At 44.2% G+C, this 12,513-nt stretch overlaps 1 protein-coding gene across 10 annotated transcripts in view; it reads right to left on the bottom strand.

Moving 5' to 3' along the window:
• CTDSPL2 (CTD small phosphatase like 2) overlaps positions 1-12,513 on the bottom strand; it is a 104,330-nt gene that overhangs the window by 70,908 nt on the left and 20,909 nt on the right. Inside the window, exon 1 of one of the 10 annotated variants that reach the window (XM_036299819.1) lies at positions 10,898-10,983. The exons of the other annotated variants lie outside the window; for them this stretch is intronic. The gene's annotated coding sequence lies outside the window, so the exon portion shown is untranslated. Of the gene's footprint in view, positions 1-10,897; positions 10,984-12,513 lie in introns of those variants that run through there. 10 annotated transcript variants of the gene reach the window in all.

The raw sequence follows: 12,513 nt of genomic DNA, 5'->3' as shown, positions 1-12,513 counted from the left end.
CATGTTAGAACAAAAAACCAAGTCCCAACCAATAACTTTAAAAGGACTGAAACCATACAAGTATATTGTCTCCATGCCTTCATATAAATATAATCTATCTATAATAATAAAAGCATAATATGCTAATAAGACCAGACAGCCGAATGACCTTCTGGACATCATTCCAGACGTCCTTCCGGACAAAGCCACAGCAGCAGGGGCCAAGGCAGAGGTGGATAGGGGCAATCAGGCAGGCAGGCGAGCAGTTAGGGGCAATCAGACAGACAGGCAGAGAGGTTAGGGGCGATCAGGCACGCAGGGGAGAGTGGTTAGGGACAATTAGGCCAGGAGGGGAGAGCAGTTAGGGGTGATGAGGCCAGCAGGGGAGCAGTTAGGGGCATCAGGAAGAGGTGGTTAGGGGGCGATCGGGCAGGCAGGTATAGGCAGTTAGGGGACAATCAGACAGGCAGGCAGAGGGGTTAGGGGCGATCAGGTGGGATGGCAGGTGAGCAGTTAGGAGCCAGCAGTCCCAGATTGCGAGAGGGATGTTTGAGGGGTCCCAGATTGGAAAGGTTGCAGGCTGGGCTGAGACTCGCCCCTCCCGTACACAAATTCCGTGCACCGGGCCTCTAGTATCCTATCTAATAATAGACAAACATGGTAATTAACCTTACCTCCGCTATGTTTCCCATTGGCTAATCAGCAGTATATGCAAATTAACTGCCAAGAAAAATGGCGGCCGGCAGCCACGCAGCTGAAGCGAACATGAGGCTTGTTTCCTCCAGTGATGGAGGAAGTCAAGGTTCCCCGCCTGCCGTGGCCCAGCTCTGAGCTCGGATGCAACAATGTTGCAATTATAGAAGCTAAACAAATCCCAGATACATGCTTTCAGCCGGCAGAGCTTAGAACACCAGTGATGGCAACAGAGTTTCAATAATAGAAACTAAACAAACCCAGAAAACTGTTTTCAGCCAGCCACGGCCTCAGAGCTGGAGCCGGCTCCCAGCTCCAGTGACCGCTATAGAAGTTAAATAAATCCCAGGATAAAAAACAAGAAAAAAAAAAAAAAGAGAGACTGGGAGCTTCAATCGCCTGCCAGCCTGAAAACGGCCCTCAATCCCTCACCCAGACTAGCCAGGCACCCCAGTAGGGACCCCCACCCTGAAGGGGGTGTGACCAGCTGCAAACAGCCACCAGCCCCTCACCCAGGCTGGCCAGGCACCCAAGCGGAACCCCCACCCTGATCTGGGACACCCTTCAGGGCAAACCAGCCGCCCCCCTCCCGTGCACCAGGCCTCTATCCTATATAGTAAAAGGGTAATATGCAAACTGACCCTAACAGCAGAAAGACTGGGAATGACTGGTCACTATGACACACACTGACCACCAGGGGGCAGACGCTCAATGCAAGAGCTGCCCCTGGTGGTCAGGGCGCTCTCATATGGGAGGAGCTCTGTTCAGCCACAAGCCAGGCTGATGGCTGCCAGTACAGTGGTGGTGGTAGCCTCTCCTGCCTCCTCAGCAGCGCTAAGGATGTCCGACTGCAACTTAGGTCTGCTCCCCGCTGGCAAGTGGACATCCCCCGAGGGCTGCAGGGCTGCCAGAGGGATGTCTGATTGCCATCTTAGGCCCGATCCCCCGGGGATCGGGCCTAAGCCAGCAAGTGGTCACCCCCGAGGGGTCCCAGACTGCGAAAGGGCACAGGCCGGGCTGAGGGACCCCCTAACCCCAAGTGCACAAATTTTTGTGCACTGGGCCTCTAGTAATCTAATAAAAGAGAAACATGCAAATTGACTGTGCCATCACTATGCCTTAAGCCACGCCCACCAGCCAATCAGAGCGACTATATGCAAACTAACACAACCAAGATGGCGGCTGGTAGCCACTGAGCTGGAGCGAACAGGAGGCTTGGTTGCTCCAGTGATGGAGTAAGCCAAGCTTCCCACCCGCCCACCCTGGAAGGCTCTGAACTACACTGATGGCAACAAAGTTTCAATTATAAAAGGTAAGTAAATTCCAGAATAAAAAAAAAAAAAAGGAGAGGCTGGGAGCTTCCATCGCCGGGGGTTTGGCCAGCCTGAAAACGGCCCTCAGCCCCTCACCCAGACTGGCCAGGCACCCCAGTGGGGACCCCCCCCCACCCTAAAGGGGGTGTGGCCAGCCTGAAAACAGCCATCAGCCTCTCACCCAGGCTGGCCAAACCTCCATGGGGTGAGGGTCCCCACTGGGAGGGAGGGCTTGACCAGCCTGCAAACAGCCATCAGCCCCTCACCCAGGCTGGCCAGGCATCCCAGCAGGAACCCCCACCCTGAAGGGTTTGTGACCAGCTGCAAACAGCCATCACCCCTCACCCAGGCTGGCCAGGCACCCCAGCGGGAACCCAACCCTGATCCGGGACACCCTTCAGGAAAAACCAGCCAGCCCCCATCTGTGCACCAGGCCTCTATCATATATAATAAAAGGGTAATATGCAAACTGACCCTAACAGCAGAAAGACTGGGAATGACTGGTCACTATGACACACACTGACCACCAGGGGGCAGACGCTCAATGCAGGAGCTGCCCCCTGGTGGTCAGTGCGCTCCCACTGGGGGAGCTCTGCTCAGCCACAAGCCAGGCTGGCAGCTGCCAGTACAGCGGTGGTGGTGGGAGCCTCTCCCGTCTCCTCCTTAGCAGCAGTAAGGATGTCTGACTGCAGCTTAGGCCTGCTCCCCGCTGCCAAGTGGACATCCCCCGAGGGCTGCCGGGCTGCCAGAGGGATGTCTGATTGCCATCTTAGGCCCAATCCCCCGGGGAGCGGGCCTAAGCCAGTGGGTGGACATCCTCCGAGGGGTCCCAGACTGCGAGAGGGCACAGGACGGGCTGTGCCCGCCCCCCCTGTTTACAAATTTTTGTGCACCAGGCCTCTAGTAATAATATAAAAGGCTAATATACAAATTGACCCCACGGGCGTGAGTTTGACTGACTGGGTGTTAGACATGTGCTGACCACCAGGGGGCGGTGTGGAATGTGGTGAGCGTTGGTGATGCAGTGCTGGCAACGGGCAGCAGTGGAGGCACTGCCAGCACTTATGGACTACGACGAGAGCGGAACAGTGGCAGGATGGTGTAACAGGTGAGTGGGTGGCGCCAGGCCAAGGCAAGTGCGAGTGGCAGCCCCAATCGCCCTGCTGGTTGCCCCAAAGACAGCAACCAGTGGCAGCAGTGGCGGGGCCGATGAACGGGTGGCTCCAGGCCAAAGCGGGTGCAAGTGGGGGCCCAGGACGCCCTGGCAGTCACCCCACAGATTGGCCCTGATTGTAGGACAGGCCTAGGGACTCTACCCATGCACAATTTCGTACACCAGGCCTCTAGTCTATAATAGTAAAAGTATAATATGCTAATTAGGCCAGATGTCCTTCCGTCCTTCTGGACGAAGCTGGGGCTGCGAGGGAAGCCCGAGTCCCAGGTGCCAGAGGGAAGGAAGGAAGGCCTACTCTTGCACGAATTTTGTGCATCAGGCCTCTAGTATCTCCAATAAAATCAGAAATCTCAAAAAGGAAATTTGAGAAATTAACAAATAGGCAGAAATTAAACAGCAAACTCCTAAATAACTACCGTGTTAAAGAAGAAATTACAATGAGAATTAGAAAATACTTCAAAAAGATGAATAAAAACAAAAACACAATATACCAAAATTTTTGGGATGCCCAGAAAGCAGTGCTCAGAGCAATTTATTGGTAAACATAAAAGTCTTTATGTTAAAAAAAAACAAAAAACCCCACCTCAAATCAATAATAAAACCTTCTACTTTAAGAAACTAGAAAGAGAAGCAAACTAAATCATCCAAAGCAAGCAGAAGGAAGGAAATAAAAGCAGAAATAGATAATTTAATTGAAAAATGAAAGAAAAATCAATAAAGTAAAAAAACCTGGTTCTCTGAAAAGATTAACAAAAATTTGATAAACATTTAGACTAGCCAAAAAAAAAGACAGAAGACCCAACCTTTTCATTTAAGTAAAAAAAGAAGAGACATTAATATCAACTTTACAGATGTAAAGGTATTTTTTAGGGAATATTACGAACAATTGTACACCAACAAATTAGATAACCTAGATGAAATGACAAATTCCTAGATAGACCCAACTAAACTGGACTCATGAAAAAATAGAAAATCTAAAAGGCTCGTAACAAGTAAAGACTGAATTAGTAATAAAGAAATAAATAAAACTTTCCACAATGAGAAGCCCAGGACCAGATGGCTTTACTAATGAGTTTTACCAAATGTTTAAGTAATTAATACTCATCCTTCTCAAAATCTACCAAAAAATTAAGGAACACCTCCCAACTCAATCTCTGAGGTCAGCATTACCTCGATACCAAAGTCAAAGACACTACCAGAAAAGAAAACTGTAGGTTAATTATGCCTTAGGAACACAGATGTAACATCCCAACAAAACACTAGGAAAACAAATGCAGCTTAATCATAAAAGGATTATGCACCAGGACCAAATGGGATTTTATCCCAGGAAAGCAAGGGTGATAAACTTTAACCCTAACTCTAACCCTAATCAGCATATGAAAATCAATCAATATAATACACCACATTAAAAAAATAAAGGGAAAAGTCCACATATTCATTTCAATTGATGCATAAACAGTCTGACCAAACCAACACCCTTTCATAATAAAAACACCCAACAAACCAGGAATAGGAAGGAACTTCTTCAACCGAAAAAAAAGGCATCTATGAAAAACTCACAGCCAACATCATATTTCATAGTGAAAAACTAAATGCTTTACTCCTGAAAATAAGCAAGATGCCTACTCTCACCACTTCTATTCAATCAGGCAAGAAAAAGAAATAACATGATCTTGTATAAAGAATAAAATTAAGAGCCCTAGCTGGTTTTGGCTCAGTGGATAGAGCGTCAGCCTGCAGACTGAAAGTCCCAGGTTCAATTCCGTCAAGGGCACATGCTGGGGTTGAGGGCTCGATCCCCAATAGGGGGTGTACAGGAGGCAGCCAGTCAATGATTCTCTCTCATCATTAATGTTTCTATCTCTCTCTCCCTTTTCCCTTCCTCTCTGAAAACAATAAAAATGTATTTTAAAAAAATAATAAACAGAAGAGCAAAAGCTAGATACGAACTTCATAAAAATTTTTTTTCTGTTCACAAAGACACCAGTAAGAAATTAAAAGTCATGCAACAAATTGGGATAATATTCACAAAACACATCTCTCTCAAAGTACACATGTGCAGAATATATAAAGAAATCCTAAAACACAAAAAGAAAACCCAGCTGATAGAAAAAATGAACAAAATATTTGAGAAGGCAGTTTGTAAAAGCTAGATGATAGAACACAAGTATATGAAATGCTACCCAATATTATCAATGAGAAGTACAAGTTAAAAATTAGAACAGCATACGAATGCACATCTGCTTAAATGGCAAAATTTAAAAAGACTAAAGAACAAGTGGTAGCAAGGATGTGTCATCATTACTGATGACAATGTAAGGTTTTTGGTTAAAGGTTGTAATTTCTAATAAACAACACCTAACCTTTGATCCAATAAGTTCACTTCTAAGTTTTTAACCAAGAAAAATATAAACATGTCCTACTCACGGGTTTATTTACAACTAGAGGCCTAGGTCACGAAATTCATGCACTGGGGAGGGGGGAGGGCGGGTTGTCCCTCAGTCCAGCCTACACCCTCTCGCAGTCCAGGACCTAAGCCGGCAGACAGACATCCCTCTCACAGTCCGGGACCCCTTGCTCCTCACAACCCACCAGCAGCGGAGGAGGGAGAGGCTCCCGCCACTGCTGCTGCGCTCGCTAGCTATGAGCCCAGCTTCTGGCTGAGCAGTGCTCTCCCTGTGGGAGCGCACTGACTACCAGGGGTCAGCTCCTGCATTGAGCGTCTGCCCCCTGGTGGTGAGTGCACATCATAGCGACCAGTTGTTCTGCAATTCGGTCTATTAGCATACTAGGGTATCTTACCTAATAATAGGCAAACATGTAAATTGACCGTCCCTCCGCTGTGCTCACCAGCCAATCAGGAGAGCATGCAAATTAACCCAACAAATATGGAGAATAATTTGCATACGTAGGCGTGAAGCGCCGGAGCAGTGAAGACTGAAGGCTCCAGCCAGAGCAAAGGCCTGGGTCCCGGGTGCCAGAGGAAAACCGGTGCCAGCAGCCTATTGCACGAATCTCTTCATGCAACGGGCCTCTATTATTTAGTGATAGTTATATGGGGATTAATAATACCAATCTGTTTACTTTGTACATATATTTGGTATTTTCTATTAAACAATAACAACAAAACCAACCCTGACTGCCTCTATTATTATATAGGATAGTCCCAAACTGAAAACAATGACAATGCCCAGCAGCAGAAAAATGAAGATGGTATTTTCATACAGTGAATAAATCAGACACAGAAAGCAGCAATTACTAATATCAACTAACATAAAAGAATCTCAAAGATATTATGCTGAGCAATGACAGACACAAGAGTATGTTCGATGACACCATTAAAAAATATTAGGGGCAAAAATAGTATGAGAATAATATCAGAAGAGAAGTTGCCTCGGGAAAGGAAATGTCCATTACTGTGATAGGGGTGTAAAAACTTATACATAAATCCAATGTGTTTCAAAGTATGTAAATTTTACCCTGTAAAAAGTTCTTAGAAAAAATAACCACCAACCAGGTAGGAGGAAGTAGGGAGTAAGGTAGACATTCAACAAGAATGACAAAATGTTAATGACTACTGAAACTGAGTGATAGTTATATGGGGATTAATGATACCATTCTGTTTACTTTGTACATATATTTGGTATTTTCTATTAAACAATAACAACAAAACCAACCCTGACTGCCCTAAGCGGTTTGGCTCAGTGGATAGAGCGTCGGACTGCGGACTGAAAGGTCTCAAGTTCAATTCCGGTCAAGGGCATGTACCTTGGTTGAGGGCACATCCCCAGTAGGAGGTGTGCAGGAGGCAGCTGATCAATGTTTCTCTCCCATCGATGTTTCTAACTCTTTATGTCTCTCCCTTCCTCTCTGTAAAAAATCAATAAAATATATATTTAAAAAACAAAACAAAAACCCAACCCTGAGTACCAGAACTACTGTCAGGGTTCCACATTTGAGAAGAAAATGATGAATAAAACAAAAATATACAAACAAAAATGAGAAAAGAGAACATCTAGAAAAAGTTGGAAAGAGAAAGACAAACTAAGCAATCTCAGAGAGCAATTCCCCATATTTTAGAACATTATAAGAAAACCATACCCAGAAAGAAAACCAAGATGGTGGCATAGGTAAACACTGGAGATTGCTGCCTAGCACAAACACTTCAAAAATACAACTAAAAGACGGAACAAACATCATCCAGAACCACAGGAAGGCTGGCTGAGTGGAAATTCTACAACTAGAAGGAAAAAGAAAAGCATACCGAGGCTCAGAGGAGGTGTGATGCAGAAGTAAAATACAGAGGTACAGAGGCGCATGCGGAGAGGGCTGGCGGCTGAGGACACGGTTGTCTTTTTCAATCGGGAGGGAGTCTCAAGCTCTGAGCTCCAGTTCCGGGCGAGTCTCTGGGGACCCAGACTCATACGGGGGAAACTGGACTGTCTGGCATTGGTCGGAACTCGAGGGCAGCTTTCTCTCGGGGGTGCTTGCAGCGATTGCCAGGACGCTGAGAAGCAGGGCCTCTGAGGGCAGGACCCAGAGCAGCCATAACTGCTCGCTCCGCCCTGTTGATCCCCTGGGACCCTGCCCCACCCAAGCTGTGCATGGAGGCTTTTGCATATGAAAGGCCTGGCCCTTTGCAATCTGATAATTACCTAACAAACTGCAGCTGGCCCAAGGCCCCAGGGAAACTTGCATTGAGTCATAGCTGGCTCCTGCTGGATAGCCTCAGGCAGAGGCTAGATTAGCACCTCCTTAGAGATCCAGGAGCCAGTGTGTCCAGTGGTCAGAGTGAAACCATCCAGATTGCAGCTCCTCCGATCCATAAAGGACACACTCAGGGGGCAGACTCAGTGAGCACCAAAGCCCCATTGAAGCAAGTCTTGCCCCAGAGGGGTGTCTCCAGCACAGAAGTTCTCCCACTGCAGACACAGCTGATTCTCACAGCCAATTGGCCTGGAGGTCAATCCCTCCCAGTGTTACCTAGAACAATCAAGGCTTAACTACAACAAGACTGTGCACAAAGCCCACAAGGGGGTGCACCAAGAGTGTCTACCTCAGGTAACTGGGGAGGCTAAGCCACTGGGCCCTATAGGACATCTAGCACAGAAAGCCACTCAATCGACACAGCGAAGTATAAAAAAATGCGGAGACAAAGAAAAAGGACACAAATGACAGAAATGGAGGAAAGCAAACTACTGGATATAGAGTTCAAAACCGCACTTTTAAGGTTTTTCAAGAATTTTCTAGAAACCGCCGACAAACTTAATGAGACCCTCAAGAAATCTAATGAGACCCTTGAGGTTGTGATAAAGGACCAACTAAAAATTAAGCACACAGTGACTGAAATAAACAATATTATGCAGAGTTCCAACGGCAGACTAGAGGATCGCAAGAATCAAGTCAAAGACTTGAAATGCAAAGAAGCAAAAAACACCCACCGGAAAAGCAAAATGAAAAAAGAATCCAAAAATACGAAGATAGTGTAAGGAGCCTCTGGGACAGCTTCAAGCGTACCAACATCCGAATTATAGGTGTGCCAGAAGAAGAGAGAGAGCAAGATACTGAAAACCTATTTGAAGAAATAATGACAGAAAACTACCCCTACCTGGTGAAAGAAATAGACTTCCAAGTCTAGAAAGCGCAGAGAACCCCAAACAAAAGGAATCCAAAGAGGACCACACCAAGACACATCATAATTAAAATGCCAAGAGCAAAAGACAAAGAGAGAATCTTAAAAGCAGCAAGAGAAAGAAACTCGGTTACCTACAACGGAGTACCCATACGACTGTCAGCTGATTTCTCAACAGAAACTATGCAGGCCAGAAGGGGGTGGCAAGAAATATTCAAAGTGATGAATGCCGAGAACGTACAACCAAGATTACTTTATCCAGCAAAGCTATCATTCAGAATTGAAGGTCAGATAAAGAGCTTCACAGATAAGAAAAAGCTAAAGGAGTTCATCACCACTAAACCAGTATTATATGAAATGCTGAAAGGTATCCTTTAAGAAGAGGAAGAGGAAGAAAAAGGTAAAGATACAAATTATGAACAACAAATACACATCTATCAACAAGTGAATCTAAAAATCAAGTGAATAAAAAATCTGATGAACAGAATAAACTGGTGATTATAATACAATCAGGGGTATAACAAAAAAACAAAACACACCCTCGCTGATGTGACTCAGTTGGTTGAGTGTTTTACTGTGCACCTAGAGGGTGCAGGCTTGATTTGGTTTGATTCCCAGCTTGCCTGCCTCTCTCTCTCTCTTCCTTCCTTTCTCTCTCTCTCTACCCCACTCCCTCAGATTTTAAAAAAACACACAGAAAGCTCCATTTAATTCAAAAACTATCTTGAAACAAAACTTCTAAAAGTTTAGGAAAACAGGTTTTGTATTAAAAAGTAATAAAGCCCTGGCCGTTTTGGCTAGTGGTTAGAGTGTCCACCCGAACACTGAAAGGTCTTAGGTTCAGTTACCAATTGGAGCCTATGTGGGAGGCAACCAATCTATGTATTTCTCTCACATCGATGTTTCTCTTTCTGTCTCTCCCACTCCCTTCCATTCTCTCTAAGAAACAAATCAATGGAAAAAATATCCTCGGATGAGAATTAACAACAACTTGATGTTGTCTATCTCCCTATTCCTCTCTAAAATAATTTTTTAAATTTTAAAATCTTTAAAAAAATTTTAAAAAAAGACAGGCCTAAGATCAGCAAAATAAAACAGTCTAGTACAGGGGTGGGCAAACTTTTTGACTCAAGGGCCACAATGGGTTCTTAAACTGGACCGGAGGGCTGGAACAAAAGCATGGATGGAGTGTTTGTGTGAACTAATATAAATTCAAAGTAAACATCATTACAGAAAAGGGTACGGTCTTTTTTTTCAATAGTTTTATTCATTTCAAATGGGCCGGATCCGGCCCGCGGGCCGTAGTTTGCCCACAGCTGGTCTAGTATGTATTACTAGAACTTTACTAAACTTTAAGGAAAGGGGAGTGGGGGAGAGAAGAAACATCCTTTAGGCATGAGAGAGAGAGAGAGAGAGACATCCTTTGGGGAAGAGACATCCTTTGAGCATTCACACCAAATGTAGGCAAACTGTTTTTTATAAACCCAGATAGTAAATATTTTAGTCTTGCAGACCATAGGAATAACAGTTATATAAAATTCAAATATCAGTGTCCAGAGTCATGCTCATTGGTTTCCATATTGTCTATGGCAATGTATAGCAAAAACAGCCAAACACAATATGTAAATGAATGGGCGTGGCTGGATACAATACAATTGTATTTGCAAAACCTGGTAACAGTGAGGCCTTGACTTACGAGTGTCCCAACTACGGAATTTTTCGAGATATGAGCCGTCTCTAGGCCGATTTTTTGCTTTGAGTTGTGAGCTAAAATTCGGGTTACGAGCCAGCTTCAGATATCCCACCGCTAGTTGGCGCAGCGAGCGTCACAGTGAACGCCACAACATCAGCCCAGTATCACGTGTCTCACTTGTGATTTGACATACGAGTAATTTGAGTTACAAGCTCTGTCACGGAACGAATTAAACTCGTAAGTCAAGGCCCCACTGTATAGTTACACACTAAGTAACTTTAATTATTTTTTTAAAATTTTGTTTTTATTGATTTTTTAGGAAGAGAGGAAGGGGTGGGGGGCATCAATTTGTTGATCCACTTATTTATGCATTCATTGGTTTTTTCTTATATATGCCCTGACAGGGAACAAACCTGCAACTTTGGTGGATCAGGATGATGCTCCAATCAACTGAGCTACCAGACCAGGGTTCCTACTAAGTAACTCTATAATGGAAAGAAAAATAAACTATTCTAAATTTTTCAACAGCGACACTTTATGCCAGAAGAAAAACAGAGCAACATATTTAAATTACAATAATCAAGGAAAGAATATGTATACCAAGGATTTTATATCCAACAAAAATAAGTTACAAGAATAATGGCCACAGACAAACTATTATCAGCATGCAAGAATTCTGGGAATATTGTGCCAAAGGAGGCCTTCCTGAAAAACCTAATAGAGCACTTCAGAAAATCAAATTTACTACAAATACTGCATAAAAACTGGTGATGAGCATCAAGCACAAAAAAATGTAGTTACCAATACAACTAAAATAAAATGAAGGTTGAAAGGAAGAGAATATAATATGCAAAAGCAATTTCTTTGACAATGTAAATATAGACCCAACTATTTAAAAGTGAGGGAAGAATGAGAACAGCACAGCAAAAAAAAAAAAAAAAAAAAAAAAAAAAAGAGTATATAAGGCACTAGTAATCAAATGTATAGTGAAAGTGCTGGCATTGTTATTTTGAGACTGTTGTGATATAAATCTGATTAGCCTTTAGATTTCTAATCCAAGTCTGTCATTCACTGAGTCCTTGGGAAACAAGACATAGTTTGGAAAAAGACAGAGATGTAAGAAAGAGAAGTTAAAATCCCTGGAATTCTGACTCTGGCCAAGGTAAAAGGGCAAAAAACCCTCTCCCAAAAAGCAACCACACGGGTGGACAAAATGACAAAAACTATTTCAGTAATGTGGAAATCCACCAGAGGCATACAACAATTTGAGAATGCTTATAAAACTGCTCAACGTGGGATAAGAACACAGAAGTGTGTGCCACTCTTGTCTGGGGCTGCTCCAGTCTCTTACGTTCCCACCTGCAAGAGCAGATGATTTTGGCAAGCTGAGAGGACTGGCAGCATTGAAGTCACCATAACGAGAGACTCACATGATTTAGAGAGTTTGACAATGACCACACTCAGTGGTATCATCAATATAAGCTATAATTTTGGGGTAAGAGATCATTTCTGTGGCAGGCAAACTGAGTGTCAACAGCTCTAGTAGCCTGAAGTTGCAGGGGTTGTTGGGACAACCATATTGCTGGCTGAGGCAGCTCACATACACAGCAGAGACCAAGAAGGCCCAAATTATCTACACACTCTTGGCCAACCTGTGGCTGCACATATGAATGCAGTAGATATGAAATGGATCAATGAAAAATAAAAGCTGGGATAGACTTGGAAAAGGCCTGAGCTTTGAATGTGCATCTCACAAAAATCCATAGGCAGAGGAAGAAGCCTTATTGTGCAAGATGTTTGAGCACAGTATGTGTCGGATCACTAGCTGAACCACAAAACTATGCAGACACAGGGGGCTGTCCTAGTATGCCAAGCATAAAACAAGAATTTTTTTAAAAAAATATATTGTATTGATTTCTTACAGAGAGGAAGGGAGAGGGATAGAGAGTTAGAAACATCGATGAGAGAGAAACATCGATCAGCTGCCTCCTGCACACTCCCTACTGGGTATGTGTCTGCAACCAAGGTA

This window comes from Myotis myotis, unplaced genomic scaffold (genome assembly GCF_014108235.1).
Source record: "Myotis myotis isolate mMyoMyo1 unplaced genomic scaffold, mMyoMyo1.p scaffold_m19_p_1, whole genome shotgun sequence".
NCBI lineage: Eukaryota > Metazoa > Chordata > Mammalia > Chiroptera > Vespertilionidae > Myotis > Myotis myotis.
The sequence above is the reverse complement of the archived record's forward strand: the minus strand, read 5'-3'. Positions and strand labels throughout refer to the sequence as shown.